This window comes from Cryptotermes secundus, unplaced genomic scaffold (genome assembly GCF_002891405.2).
Source record: "Cryptotermes secundus unplaced genomic scaffold, Csec_1.0 scaffold1379, whole genome shotgun sequence".
In the NCBI taxonomy this organism is placed as follows: domain Eukaryota; kingdom Metazoa; phylum Arthropoda; class Insecta; order Blattodea; family Kalotermitidae; genus Cryptotermes; species Cryptotermes secundus.
In genome coordinates, this window is record NW_019718634.1 from 510,961 (window position 1) to 523,204 (window position 12,244).

Here is a 12,244-nt window from a genome sequence, read left to right on the forward strand (position 1 = left end):
GAGAAATTCAGGAATGAAAATGACGTTACATACGAGGTTGATGCATTTGTGCATGTCGTACTAAGCAAGGTATAAAAACAGTTGCTTTATGAGGAATTAGTTCGTACCATTGAATATTTGACGCAATAGACAAGGTGTCGCAGAAACCGATGTTGCTATAACCAAGTTTTACTGTATTTATAAGATCTGAACACTTGTGACGATGGTACATAAAAAAGCTAAAGTTATTCATGTGTCGTCAGGCCGCGCCATAGCTCAAGCGGTTAGTCGCTGGCTTCCCACCGCGGCGGCCCGGGTTCGATCCCGGGTCTGATCAAGTAGGTTTTATTATGGACAAAGTTGCGCTGGAGAAGGTTTTCTCCGAGTACTGCGGTTTCCCCTGCCAGTCTTCATTCCACAAAATTTTACATCATCATAATCACCCGGGACAGGTACAATAGGCCAATCAGTGGCTGCCGTGCCGAGTGGACCCAGTTGGACTCAACCCCCCACTAAACAAATTAAAAAAAAACTGTGTCATTAAGGAAGGTACTTTGAAATCTACGAAATTTTAAGGTAGAAGACAAGTGAGGTGGCTGTGATTGAGATGGCTGGAAAATGCAGAGAATGATTAGCGAGAGCTGAAAGTGAAAAGGTGGAGGCAGAAGGAAAGCGGTAGAGAAGAAGAGGCAAAAAAAAAAAGAAAGTAAAGCTGTCCCTGTAACAGGCCGTGAAGGCCCATAGGGTTCTGAGACGTCGAGGCTCCCACATTTTCTCTAGACAATCGACTCACAGAGGTTATCAGCCTTACGCGCCGAATGCCCTTTACCCCCAGGAAGATTCCCGGTACTCATTTCTGTTAGAGGCTGAGTCGATCCCAGGGCAATAGTGCGGCTGGAAGGATTAAGTCAATTGAAAGAAATCCCGTGGCCTCATCGGGACTCGAACCCGCGACCTTCCGTCTTGTAGCATAGTGCGTCAACCAACTATGCTACCGCGTGCAGAGAAGAGCGTGAGCGTGGGTTTTAAAGGGTCATAAAGGCGAACACTAAGTAAGTATGTGATTGGATATGAAAATTTGTATGTTCCAAATACGTACCTTATATGGTCCACTTTCTGGGAAACTGTTTTTAGCTTTCACTGTAATAAGCAGTACCTATGTGATAAATATGGTTTATAGCTTTGACTAACTATATTTTCATATTCTTTGTCTCAATACCACACAAGACAAATGCCTAACGTTAGTGTTGATCTTGATTCTGTCTGAAGTGAACAGGCTTGACAAGTGCTTCTTCAAGTTCGCCTCTTCGCTGCTGTTAAAACTTATATGTTCAGTGAATAACTGCTATGTTCCATTCCGACAGGAGCGTCTGAACCGTTTCGTACAGTTCTTATTCTCTTCGAACCCGGGAAAGAGTGTCAAGTTTCAGCAACGCACAAGCAAACAGAACTGACTTGTCCACACAGACTGACACAGAGGAGCCGCCGCTCTTATCTGTGAATTCTGTGGGTTGGTCAGCCTTATCACTGATAACATGCAGACTACCTTCCCCGCAACATTAGGGTTGCTCAAATGCTGCAAGGAGCACAGTAGCTTTGCTTCCTTCTATCCTCATCTGCTTCTGTTGGCTTCTTCCTCTCCCTAGCTGTCGAGCCCGAAATTGAGACGATACGTTCCTCCGAAACGTCGGACTCTTTCCGAACTACACGGCGTCACAACCCAGTGGAACTTAAATGTTTTGCTCTTATGGGAACATAGCGTCCCGTAGTCCCATAGAAGCTCATCGAGGTTTCGGAGGAATATTTCGTCTCAATCATCAGGGCTGGAAAGAAAATCCGACCATGAAGCAGATGGCAAGCAGAGCTCTGTTTGAGACCTGGTTCTTGTTGGTTTCTTACTTGGTTTCGATTCTGAAGATGGAAACGGTACATTGCTTCGAAATGTTGATGGAATTATACCGGACTACACGGCGTCACATACCAGATGATGAAACTGTGAGTACATATTCCGCTAATTCCTGACAGATTTGCTTATTTTTGTTTAATTATTTCGAAAATTTTAATCTTGCGCAACAAGCAATACTGCACATACGTCTATGTTTACGTAGAGGGAAATGCTTTGTGCTCGGATAGGTAAGTAGCGAGTTGGTGCCGAAGTGAAGGCTGAAAACTTGTAGATCTTCACGGAAACTTTCCGTTATTATAAGATAAACGGTGTAGCTATCCCTCTAACAGGTCGTGAAGGCCCATAGGGTTGTGAGACGTCGAGGCTCCCACATTTTCTAGACAATTGGCTCACAAATGGCGGTGAGCGTCCGCCCTATACTTACTTACGGAGCTGAGCCCTTCTTGAGGAGAAGCCAATTCTGCAGCTACTCAAGAATTTCCCAGCATTTTATGGAACCCGAAGGTTCATTACCGTGTTCACAAGAGCCCTCCACTGGTTCCTATCCTGAGCCTGATCAATCCAATCCATACCATCCCATCCTATCTCTCTAAGATCCATTTTAATATTGTCCACCCACCTATGCCTTGGTCTTCCCAATGGTCTCTATCCTTATGGTTTTACCACCAATATCCTATTCCTCTTCACCCCTATTCATACTACATGCCCTGCCCACCTCGTCCTCCTTGACTTGATCGTTCTATTTACCCCGCAAGAAAATTCCTGGTACTCACTTCTGTTAGAGGCTGAGTCAACCCCATGACCATAGTGCGCTTGGAAGGATTAGGTGATTTGAAAAAAAAAATCCAGTGACCTCATCGGGAATCGAACCTGCGACCTTCGGCTTGTACCATAGTGCCTCAAACATCAACGTGTGTCCCGTCTATTATTGTACCCTATTTCAACGCAATAGTCTAGTGGCACTCGGCCGTTTCCTGTTTTATAAAAATTCTTTCAGGGGGTGTCCATCTGTTACAGACAGTGCGTCACAATTGTACCCCACAAAAATGCAGCTACAACCACTGCCCCTCTCTTGCATATTTCTTACTCGCAACATAGAGGTTAGTTCTAGAGACACAACCTGGACACTGATAACAGCCCACCTTTTTTTTTTCGGAAACGTACCACTTGAAAGATAAAAATATAAGATCTTCAAATGAAGAAAGGAGGGAGGGAGATAAAGGTATGAAAGGTACGAAATAAATGAGTCATCGTTGAATTTCGAGGGAAATGTTTTTCAGTGGTCGCGACTGTAATGCGATTTCTGCATTTTTTTTTATTCCGACGAGAATCATCGCTTGCCAATTATGGCTCGCGACTCCGTCTTTTACCACCGCAAGTCCATGACATTTCAATATCACTGTAAGATCATGCTTACCCTTATTCTTGTAAACATTATATTGTGTTTATTATTTATTTTTCTCGCAAAATAGTCCCTTTATAATTCTCTTCTGTTTCTTTGTGTCTAAAGAACCCCCCCAGGTCACCGGTCCTGCCAGGAAATTTTTATAATGAAAGTAGGAAATGTTTCAGAAGAGAGATCCAGATATATATATATATATGTATAGCATGGAGTTCATCTTATTAACTCTTTTGAAGTTAAGAAGCGTAAAAAAGCAAGAGAGCTTACGTCTTTGTCACCATGAAGATTCTTCAGTCTCTCCTCTCCTCGACTGTTTAAATTTATAGGGACACGCGGTAGCGTAGTTGTTTGAGGCACTATGCTACAAGCCCGGAGGTCGCGGGTTCGATTCCCGTTGAGATTATTGGATTCTTCAATTGACGTACTCCTTGCAGCTCCACTATGGCCCTGGGGTCGACTTAGCCTCTAAGAGAAATGAGTACCAGGAATATTCTGTGGCCGGCCGTTGCTTAGGAAAGGATTTGCATAACTCCATTGTTCTATTGTTCCGTGCGTGTATATTGCGGGCGTTACCTAGCAACGGCCGCTGTTTATAGAGTCAGCTCTTAGCAACGGGTCTATAAGCAACATTACTTTCCTTGTTTCTCCTTTCTGAAACTTTGGGGGCCCCTTTAATGACACCTGCTTTAATGAAATTCTGGAAATCAAAACTAGTGAACCAGTTAATAGACCTCACCATACCCAAACTCGCATGCATATGAAGTAATTTAAGAAAAGCCTGTTATCGTGTATATTAGAGTGTTGGGATGAGTATGGAAATGCTGCCTGCATTTTGATTGTGTCATTTGCCGGTAATGTTTGTGACTATCGAAAATGATATTTGTGCCCCGATGGTGGGTCTAAAATGTCCTCCCATGAAGCAGTGAAGGAAATCTCTCTATCTGTCGTGTCCATTATTATAATTATGCTGATGCCTTCGAATGGAGTTCTCCAACATTCAAGCTCTAGATGGAGGCAACAGGTTCTTTCGAAACGTCACTAAGAACCACAATGCATGTTAAAAGCTGCGAAGGAAATTATGTGATATTGAAAGTGGACATTGGAGAAGCAGGTTACTCGGAAACTTCGATTGCTGGAAATGAAATTCTCTGACATTGAAAGTTGAGACTAAGAAAAAAAGGTTGTTCCGAAACGTAGGTAACGAACCAGAAGACTGATTTGGAATAAAATTTTCTGACATTGGAGTTCGAAAAGCAGGTACAAGGTTCTTTCAAAACGTCGGAAACCAGGCATCGTTGTGATGACGCGAATTATTAGACACTGGCTTATGCCTCGTTCAGTCCTAGAGTGACTTCATAGCGGAGGAAATGGAACTAGAACATGATTTTCCTCAAGCTTCTACGCTTTCCCCCTCTTAAACATCATTCTACCATTGCTCCATACCTATGTCACCGCCCCCCGAGGTGTGTGATGGCCCTGACCAGGCAGCACATTATCACATCTCTGACCCGGCACTTGGCTGGTTACTGAAAAATGAAGCTTGGTTTTAAACGAAGCGTCAAAAACAAAATGTGAACACTGTAAACATATTGGTCATTCAAAAATCGGTTTCCAAGGGCGATATTGGAGTTCTTCAGGGCCCCAGCCTTGTCCCATCCTCTTTCTATACGTACCGTTCTTTTTCCCACACTCAGGTTATATTTCTACTCTGAAGATGGATTCATGGAATTCCTTCGAAATGACACTATCGATATATTACTTACGCTCCGTCTAAACCAGTGCTTTCTACCGTTTATTTTAATATACCTCGTTTAAAAGAAAGTTCTTGAGGTACCCCAACTATCAACACTTTCCAAACTTTTTTTCCTACCAATGCATCACATTTGTTTAAACAATTTAAATGCAACTGGTCATTCGGAAGAAATTATTTTTACGGAATAAACTTGCTAGCGTCATACTTTGAGTAGGCAACCTTACGGAAGAAAATTCCCTGTGTGTTTGACGAAATCTTCGGTATGGGTATTTTGGTTCCCACTGATTGTTCCAAATGGGAACTAGAAATTTTAAAACAGTGACGTAAAAATCTGCGTCACTGACTGGTGACGACACATCCTGAGACATGTACTGAACGCCGGATAGTGGTGGCTTCTGACTGCGAGAAGCTTAGAGTGAAACATTCTCTGTCATGTTCTGACTTTTCCTGATGAACGAATCAATATTAAAGAAATTGGAGGCGAACTTCAAAGGTCTTACTTAGAGTTCAGAAAGAGAAGAAAGCGGTAAAAATACGCAGTTAAAATGTAATTTAAGAAAAGTCCAATGTCATTAAGTTTAAATAGAATCTCCGCTTAGTTTCAAGTTATGTTAAAAACGTCGCAAGAGAACGTTAAGTATCTGGAAGCGTGCAAGGCAAATTGCATTCTGCAAGGAAGAAATGAGAAAGGAAAAGAAAGAAAGAAAAAGGGAAGAAATATAAAGTGACAGCTTCGAGATTTTTCTGTGTGTTATTTAATGACGCTTTCTTAAGTACTGACGCTACATACCGTCGGATTATAGAATGATATAAATTAGAAGAATATTTCGTTGCATAATCGAATTATTATCCCGGAATTTACCTGGAGGTACTGAGGTAATCCACGAAAAAAATAATAGTTTTGTCGATGGGATAGCATAAATTTACTGCTATACTATGTTCACCTCTGTTCATAATAAATTTCACTTCCTAACGCTTTACCTTTTTCACTTCTTAACGTTTTACCCTCTTTCTGACATACCTCTACAAGAAAGACGAGCGGGCATTGCCTTGGAACCTTCAAACCAGGAAGTATTTGTCCCCCGTTCTGTATCTCTCCCTACTTTATCTTCTCCTTTTCATACTTTCTTCGTGATTGAGGAAAAATAATATTAACATCTTGTGGCTCGCAACTAAATTCGGGAATCTAGCTGTGTTGGACTCAGCAGCTGATGGCTCATGGCAGGGCAGTTGCGGCGAAGCTGCAGACCTGCAGACGACTCGTGTTGATGCTTCAGCGTAAGGATTCGTTACCCATGTGTACGGCTCACTGAATTTAGCTACGTGTATAGAGGACGAGAAGGAAGTCTACGTATTAGGAGATCGATATGTATAGTGTCCATCCTGGTCACACGTGGCGCTGCTGTTACACAGACTTCAGGTCACGCCACGGAGCACGCCGCTGACACTCGCTCCTCACCATGGAGTCTCTCGTTCTAATCTAGGTGATATCCAATGGCATTGGCGCTGGAGCAGGTTTTTATCCGATTCTCTTCGACTTTGCCCTGCTAATTGGGGGCACGTGGTAACGTAGTTGGTTGAGAGACTATGCTACAAGTCGGAAGGTTGCGAGTTCGAGTCCCGATGAAGTGGATTATTTCAATTGACGTAATCCTTCCAGCCTCACAATGGCCCTGGGGTCGACTCAGCCTCTAACAGAAATGAGTACCAGGAATCTTCCTGTGGGTAAAGGTGGGTCGACGCACAAGGCTGACAACCTCACCGCCATCTGCGAGCCGATTGTCTAAAGGAAATATGGGAACTTCCAACGTCTCACAACCATATGGGCCTTCACGGTTTGTTACAGGGATAGCTTTACCTTTAAATTACCCTGCTAATTATTCCACCATTGCTCCATACTCATAACCGCCCCCTGAAGTGTGTGATAGTGCTGATCTCGCAGCACACTATCACATCCTCGAACTTTAAGTTGGGCTTCATCTCTGGCCCTGCCCTTGGCAGGTTACGGAGTGAGTTATGTTCTTATTCTGTTTCAGAAGCGTAACCGGATGAATTCGATATCTGACAATCGAGTTGCAAAGATCGATTCATGTTTCGTGTTTTAATCTTAGAGGAAACCGAAAAGGTTTGCATACCGGTAACATGTTGACTCGTATTCTGCAGGCATCCCCTTAGAATCTAGGTTGGGTCACGTGCTGTCCTGAGTGAATTTCTTCATCGTTTTCCTATGTCGCTCCCAACGAATGCCACAACCGCTTAATTCCACATAATCATCATCATCATAATCTTTATAAATTATTATTATTATTATTATTTTACTGCAATTGGGTGTTCATCCGGTGGCAGTAGATCTTACACTGATACAGACAAGGAAAAACTATACATAAAGGGAACAATACAAAACAAGATACACACAATAAACAAGGCGCACACACAGCGAAAATGCAAACATATAAAGTTATACAAGGTCATGTTTGGTCTCTTCCGGCCTCTTCAGATTATGTTGGTCCCTAAGTAGTAATTGTGGACGCCCTGAATTTCTTCATCTTTTGGGGGTTATATGAGGGAGAGTCAGTAAATAGATCACAAATTGATATAAAACGCAAAACTTGGGATATTTCAACCCGGAAGAAAAACATTTATTTCTCGACATATCCTCCACCAACACTGATACACTTGTCCCATCGCTTTACCAGTGTGCTGAAACCCGCAGCATAGAAATCTTTTGACTGTTGTCTCAGCCACTTCCGCGTCTCCGTTTCAACCTCTTCGTCACCAGCGAAACATCTGCCACAAAGTTCTGAACCGCTTTACGTGACAAACACTCCCCACCGTAAACAGGGAACATTTTTTACGAATGTGCTTTACATTGAGTCCTTTTGCCCACAAAGAAACGCGGAACAGAGCGCTGTTGTTCGGTAGTATAGTCCTCAGGCACGGTCTCCATTTTGAGTATTGAAACCAGCCTCTGAACATGCGCATGCGCGTCTGCTACCTAGACTGTCATGAAGCTGGACTGTGCTGCTACCTAGTGATACACATAGAAAATCAATTACGCCCATTGCAGGTGTTTTACTTCCGTGACATATTTACTGACTCTCCCTCGTATGTTATAATTCTCTTTGGAATTAATCTTCCTTCCTCAGCCTTTCAAATGCATTATTCTTTGAATCTAGTCGATGCTATAGGCTCTAAGTTAAAGAGAGTGTCCTTAAATAAACAAGAAATAAGGAACACTCGATGGGCGACGTCTCGTTTGTATACGAGAAACACGTGATGATATTAACCGTGCAGAAGTTTAGATGTGTTTTCTTGGCTTGGCACAAAGTTCTGATGTTGTATTCAAGCACAGCAAAGGTTGATGTAGGCTGAATACGGGTCTCTTTGTTCAGTGACACTGATCTGGGCCCTGTGAATGGGTTTGAATTGCCGAGTGGAAGCTCAGATCGCAGTTCAAGTGGAGTTTTGTGTGCCGACTTCACAATAGGAGGAAATGCCGTTGTAATATTGCCATAGTCGGACTACTTTTCGGTTGCTGTGGGGAGTAAAGCGCGGCTGGCGCATAAGGCTGACTTCACGCCATCTGTGAGCCGATTGTCTAGATAATGTGGGAGCCTCGACGTCTCACAACCCTATGGGCCTTCACGGCCTGTTACATGGATAGCTTTACTTTTTTTACTTACTTTTATGACGACGAACCAAGAAGTGAGATATTATTTGAAGATTGCCGTTTTCTGAGACCTGATGCCGTGTAGATCGATAGACCTTCACCAACGTTTCGCAGGAACTTCTTCATGGTGGAATGCAAGTTGAGCGTGAAGGGAAGAGGTATGGATAAAGGGGGGGGGAACTGGCAAAGGACCTCTGAGCGATCCAATGGGAATGAGGTGAAAAATGGAGAGAATTTAGGAGTTATGTCTTATGGGATATAACGTTTTGTACCCCGTTGAAAGTCGTTTTGAAGGAACTTGTCTCCTCCATCTTCAGGGTCGAAACTCTGTTTTCAGCCTGCTTTCACGCCGTTATCTTGCTTTGTTCAACCCTAAAGATGGAAGCAACATGTTCCTCCGAAACGTCAGTTGACTTCCAACGGCCTACAAGGCATTATATCCCAAATTACAGAACACTTGATAACCACCGGTGTGAGAACATAAAAACCTACAGAGTGAAGAGAATTGGTATTGATTCTGCTATTGTTTCTTTGTGCTGTGTAAATGTGGGTATTGTTTCTGACGTTTCGGAGGTTCGTGCTGCCTCCATTTTAAGGTTGAAGGGAGTTGAGTGAATTAGCGTACGTGTATGAACAGGGCGAGCAGAAATGGTCCTTACAGTTTATCACATTCACTGTGAAACAATCAGCCAAGATAAAGATATCCGGAGTTCCAGACATTAGCTTACGACTGGCGAAGAGTTGAATCAAAGCTTGCATATGCAGTTGCTACAATTTGCCGCTAGGGTCACTGCACTCAAGAACATGGCGACACTTCTGTGAAAAGCGAAGTTTGTGTTATGGTTAAAAAAGGGAAAACCAAAATGTAAGAGAGGGGGACAGTAACGCTATCTGACGGAATTTGGACTGGATCCGTTTTATAAACCACCCATTTACGCATTTTACGAAGAGTTTTGTGTGTATTAGGGAAAGTTCCCTTTGCCGCAGAACGTGCAGGTGGAATTGGAATACCAACTTGATGTGGTCAAAATTACCAATATTGCATATATCTCACACGTGTAAGTAGTAAAATTGACGTTGACAGTTGTTATGCTGTTATATACTATTACCCGATAGCTTCACAGTCAGTATTGCAAAGATTTAAGGTGTGACTGTTGAAGGGGTTTGGATTGGTGAATGGATTTATTGACCACTCTTACACACAACTCAGAACTACGATTACAGCGCCGTCGCTGATCTCCACATTTTACAAACCACTGCTGCAAACACTAAATCTTCTCCAGCCCGCAGTTTCTTCGACAGCCGTTCACTAGCAACGGCTTCTGACAGTGGAGTTTCTTTGGCTTTCCGCGCTCATATTCTTCCTGTCCAGCGAATATCCCGCAACTGAACTCTCAATTCCCCTCAGTCGGCCTGGGGTCCTCGTTATATAGCCTTGGGTTGGACCCAACAGAAAACACGGCCTTCAACATTTCCTCTGTTGTTTGCTATGGGCGGTTGCTTAGTGATAGCTCGGATATCGTTGACGTGTTTAGCGGCCGTTACAAAGGAACAGCTGTTGTCTCAGTGTTTCGAGGTCTTTGCTTAGCAAAGGGTCTATACACCGAAATATCTTCAATTATAAAGAATATTTTTACTCGCCATGGAGCAATACCCGTTTAAAAGTAAACCAGCATGAAACAGGCATCAAACTGTTCTTTCCTTCTTCATTGTTATTTCAATCATGAAAATGGAATCGAATTTTTTCTCCGAAACGTCATTCTTTCCCGCAATATAGAACTCTCTGTAAGGAATACTGTTTTCTGGGCTGTAATACCTTCTATTGTGGAGAAACACCTCCATCTTCAGAGTCGAAATTAAACCAAGCCAGAAATAAGCACGAAGTCGACGACTAGGCCTGTTTGTGCTAGAGGTTATATTTACCTCCGAAACGTCGGGTTTTCTCTGAGCTACACGGCGTTATGGACCATAAGACCGCACTCTTACCTGCAGAATGTGTGGTGTTCTGTGGTTCGCAGAGTGAAACTCAAATTTTAGTCAGTTCAGGTTAGTTTCGGCGTTGATACGGATGTCGGTTTGTGCGTCATCATGTGCGAATTACGTACCGCTGTTTTATTAAAAAGACGCCTTCTGCGTGGGCATAAATTTCGCCCACAAACACCGACTAGAAGAGAGAGTTTGCAGGGTTCCCCCTGCATGTATAACAACACATTAGACATATGTGTATGGCGGGACTGCTGACGTTAATGGAACCAGGCTGGAAGTGAAGACATCTATAATTATAGATGTCTTCACTTCCAGCCTGGTTCCATTAACGTCAGCAGTCCCGCCATACACATATGTCTAATGTGTTGTTATACATGCAGGGGGAACCCTGCAAACTCTCTCTTCTANAGACCTATAGACTTACTCCTCTTTCAATATGTTTTCCCCCCAAATACAAATTCCTTTGTGTATGGCTTGAAGGCACGTTTCTTGTTCCAATCCTAAGATCTATTATCGTGTAATTAAGTTTCAGACTTCTACTTCAAAACCGAAATTCGCTGGCCACTGATTTTTATTCGTCTTTCTTATTTTGGATGACTATAGACGGGCCTTGGATTGGATGATTGGATTTAATGACACGTTATACATTTAGATCATAACTACGATTATTTGTATCGCTATCGATATTTCCACACACCTAGTGTCCTCAGTCTTTAATAGTCATATCCTGGCAACGGCTTCATAACAGTCTCACTGTAACTGCAGCACACTATGAAGTCTTTGCACAGTCTAATTCATTTCTTGCCATTTCTGCTTAATTATTCTGCCAACTGCCAACTCAGAGGCAGAGTCAGAGTCACTTTACGACTGACGGTTTACCGCCAATCATTTCGTCTTGGCGACAAGCCTCTCGAGACTCACGGCCAGTAATTTTTTCAACTGAACTCCTGCGGTCATAGTCCTTACGTAACATTCTCTCTGATGAGAGGATGGGTATGACGCTTACAATTGCTGCTGGCCTTCGCCAGTGCAGTCATTCTCAGGTCCGAGTCCCATGGGACTAATGACTTCATTTTACTGCCTCAGATTCGAGACTCCCCGAACCTGGAAGGTCAAGTATCTCTCTGTATCTGCCAGCCGGCTCAGTCTGGGCCTTTTTCCTTTACATCAACATTCTGGGTTACTTAACAACTCATGTTTCGAGCAATAGTGTCACATGTCGCACCTATCGTAAACTTCTCCTTTTAAAAACAGTGTCCTTATATAATTCCTTCCGTTTCTGGTTTGGGGGCGGGCAGTAGCGTAGTTGGTTGAGATACTACGCTACAAGCCGGAAGGTAGCCGATTCGATTCCCGATAAGGTCATTGAATTTTTCAATTGTCCTAATCCTCCCAGTCGCATTATGCCCCTGGGGTCGACTCAACCTCTAACAGAAATGAGTACCAGGAATCTTACTGGGGATAAAGCGCGGCCGGCGCGAAGGCTGACAACCTCACCGCCATCTGTGAGCCGATTGTCTAGAAAATGTGGGAGCCTCGACGTCTCGC

General features: G+C 43.2%; 2 protein-coding genes across 3 annotated transcripts in view; one reads left to right on the forward strand and one right to left on the reverse strand.

The window, feature by feature from the left end:
* Positions 1 to 1,113, reverse strand: part of LOC117282241 — a 3,667-nt gene extending 2,554 nt beyond the window's left edge. The window contains exon 1 of the mRNA XM_033751114.1: positions 1,079 to 1,113. The gene's annotated coding sequence lies outside the window, so the exon portion shown is untranslated. The remainder of the gene's footprint in view (positions 1 to 1,078) is intronic.
* The window catches only part of LOC111863323 (cytochrome P450 4C1), a 222,376-nt gene that overhangs the window by 121,699 nt on the left and 88,433 nt on the right, over positions 1 to 12,244 (forward strand). The gene's annotated exons all lie outside the window — the stretch shown is intronic.